Consider the following 3,175-nt stretch of genomic DNA (forward strand, 5'->3'; position numbering starts at 1 on the left):
AACCCATGTTATATACTGGTATAGTCCGTCACAGTAAAAAAACCTGGTGACACACACAGATTGTTTACTGGTATACTGGTATAGTTCGTCACAGTAAAAAAAACCTGGTGACACACATGATTGTTTACTGGTACTGGTATAGTCCGTCACAGTAAAAACCTGGTGACACACAAGATTGTTTACTGGTTATACTGGTATAGTCCGTCACAGTAAAAAAAAACCTGGTGACACACAAGATTGTTTACTGGTATACTGGTAATAGTCCGTCACAGTAAAAAAACCTGGTGACACACAAGATTGTTTACTGGTATACTGGTATAGTCCGTCACAGTAAAAAAAAACCTGGTGACACACAAGATTGTTTACTGGTATACTGGTATAGTCCGTCACAGTAAAAAAACCTGGTGACACACAAGATTGTTTACTGGTATACTGGTATAGTCCGTCACAGTAAAAACCTGGTGACACACAAGATTGTTTACTGGTATACTGGTATAGTCCGTCACAGTAAAAACCTGGTGACACACAAGATTGTTTACTGGTATACTGGTATAGTCCGTCACAGTAAAAACCTGGTGACACACAAGATTGTTTACTGGTATACTGGTATAGTCCGTCACAGTAAAAACCTGGTGACACACAAGATTGTTTACTGGTATACTGGTATAGTCCGTCACAGTAAAAAACCTGGTGACACACAAGATTGATTTGGTTTACTGGTATACTGGTATAGTCCGTCACAGTAAAAACCTGGTGACACACACAAGATTGTTTACTGGTATACTGGTATAGTCCGTCACAGTAAAAACCTGGTGACACACAAGATTGTTTACTGGTATACTGGTATAGTCCGTCACAGTAAAAACCTGTGTGACACACAAGATTGTTTACTGGTATACTGGTATAGTGTCCGTCACAGTAAAAAACCTGGTGACACACAAGATTGAATACCTGGTATAGTCCGTCACAGTAAAAAAACCTGGTGACACACAAGATTGTTTTACTGGTATACTGGTATAGTCCGTCACAGTAAAAACCTGGTGACACACAAGATTGTTTACTGGTATACTGGTATAGTCCGTCACAGTAAAAACCTGGTGACACACAAGATTGTTTACTGGTATACTGGTATAGTCCGTCACAGTAAAAACCTGGTGACACACAAGATTGTTTACTGGTATACTGGTATAGTCGTAGTCCGTCACAGTAAAAAACCTGGTGACACACAAGATTGTTTACTGGTATACTGGTATAGTCCGTCACAGTAAAAACCTGGTGACACACAAGATTGTTTACTGGTATACTGGTATAGTCCGTCACAGTAAAAACCTGGTGACACATAAGATTGTTTACTGGTATACAGATTGTTTACTGGTATACTGGTATAGTCCGTCACAGTAAAAAAACCTGGTGACACACAATTGATTGTTTACTGGTATACTGGTATATAGTCCGTCACTGGTATAGTAAAAAACCTGGTGACACACAAGATTGTTTAACTGGTATACTGGTATAGTCCGTCACAGTAAAAAAAACCTGGGTGACACACAAGATTGTTTACTGGTATACTGGTATAGTCGTCACAGTAAAAAAACCTGGTGACACACAAGATTGTTTACTGGTATACTGGTATAGTCCGTCACAGTAAAAAACCTGGTGACACACAAGATTGTTTACTGGATATACTGGTCCGTCACAGTAAAAAACCTGGTGACACACACAAGATTTGTTTACTGGTATACTGGTATAGTCCGTCACAGTAAAAACCTGGTGACACACAAGATTGTTTACATGGTATACTGGTATAGTCCGTCACAGTAAAAACCTGAGTCACAGTAAAACCTGGTGACACACAAGATTGTTTACTGGTATACTGGTATAGTCCGTCACAGTAAAAACCTGGTGACACACAAGATTGTTTACTGGTATACTGGTATAGTCCGTCACAGTAAAAAACCTGGTGACACACAAGATTGTTTACTGGTATACTGGTATAGTCCGTCACAGTAAAAACCTGGTGACACACAAGATTGTTTACTGGTATGATACTGGTATAGTCCGTCGTCACAGTATAAAAACCTGGTGACACACAAGATTGTTTACTGGTATACTGGTATAGTCCGTCACAGTAAAAACCTGGTGACACACAAGATTGTTTACTGGTATACTGGTATAGTCCGTCACAGTAAAAACCTGGTGACACACAAGATTGTTTACTGGTATACTGGTATAGTCCGTCACAGTAAAAACCTGGTGACACACAAGATTGTTTACTGGTATACTGGTATAGTCCGTCACAGTAAAAACCTGGTGACACACAAGATTGTTTACTGGTATACTGGTATAGTCCGTCACAGTAAAAACCTGGTGACACACAAGATTGTTTACTGGTATAGTCCGTCACAGTAAAAACCTGGTGACACACAAGATTGTTTACTGGTATACTGGTATAGTCCGTCACAGTAAAAACCTGGTGACACACAAGATTGTTTACTGGTATACTGGTATAGTCCGTCACAGTAAAAACCTGGTGACACACAAGATTGTTTACTGGTATACTGGTATAGTCCGTCACAGTAAAAACCTGGTGACACACAAGATTGTTTACTGGTATACTGGTATAGTCCGTCACAGTAAAAAACCTGGTGACACACAAGATTGTTTACTGGTATACTGGTATAGTCCGTCACAGTAAAAACCTGGTGACACACAAGATTGTTTACTGGTATACTGGTATAGTCCGTCACAGTAAAAACCTGGTGACACACAAGATTGTTTACTGGTATACTGGTATAGTCCGTCACAGTAAAAACCTGGTGACACACAAGATTGTTTACTGGTATACTGGTATAGTCCGTCACAGTAAAAACCTGGTGACACACAAGATTGTTTACTGGTATACTGGTATAGTCCGTCACAGTGAAAAAACCTGGTGACACACAAGATTGTTTACTGGTATTATACTGGTATTGTATATCTTTGTCACAATAAAAACCTGGTGACACACAAGATTGTTTACTGGTGTTACACACAAGGTATACTGGTATAGTCCGTCACAGTAAAAACCTGATGACACACAAGATTGTTTACTGGTATACTGGTATAGTCCGTCACAGTAAAAACCTGGTGACACACAAGATTGTTTACTGGTATACTGGTATAGTCCGTCACAGTA

Source organism: Argopecten irradians, chromosome 15, assembly GCF_041381155.1.
Source record: "Argopecten irradians isolate NY chromosome 15, Ai_NY, whole genome shotgun sequence".
NCBI lineage: Eukaryota > Metazoa > Mollusca > Bivalvia > Pectinida > Pectinidae > Argopecten > Argopecten irradians.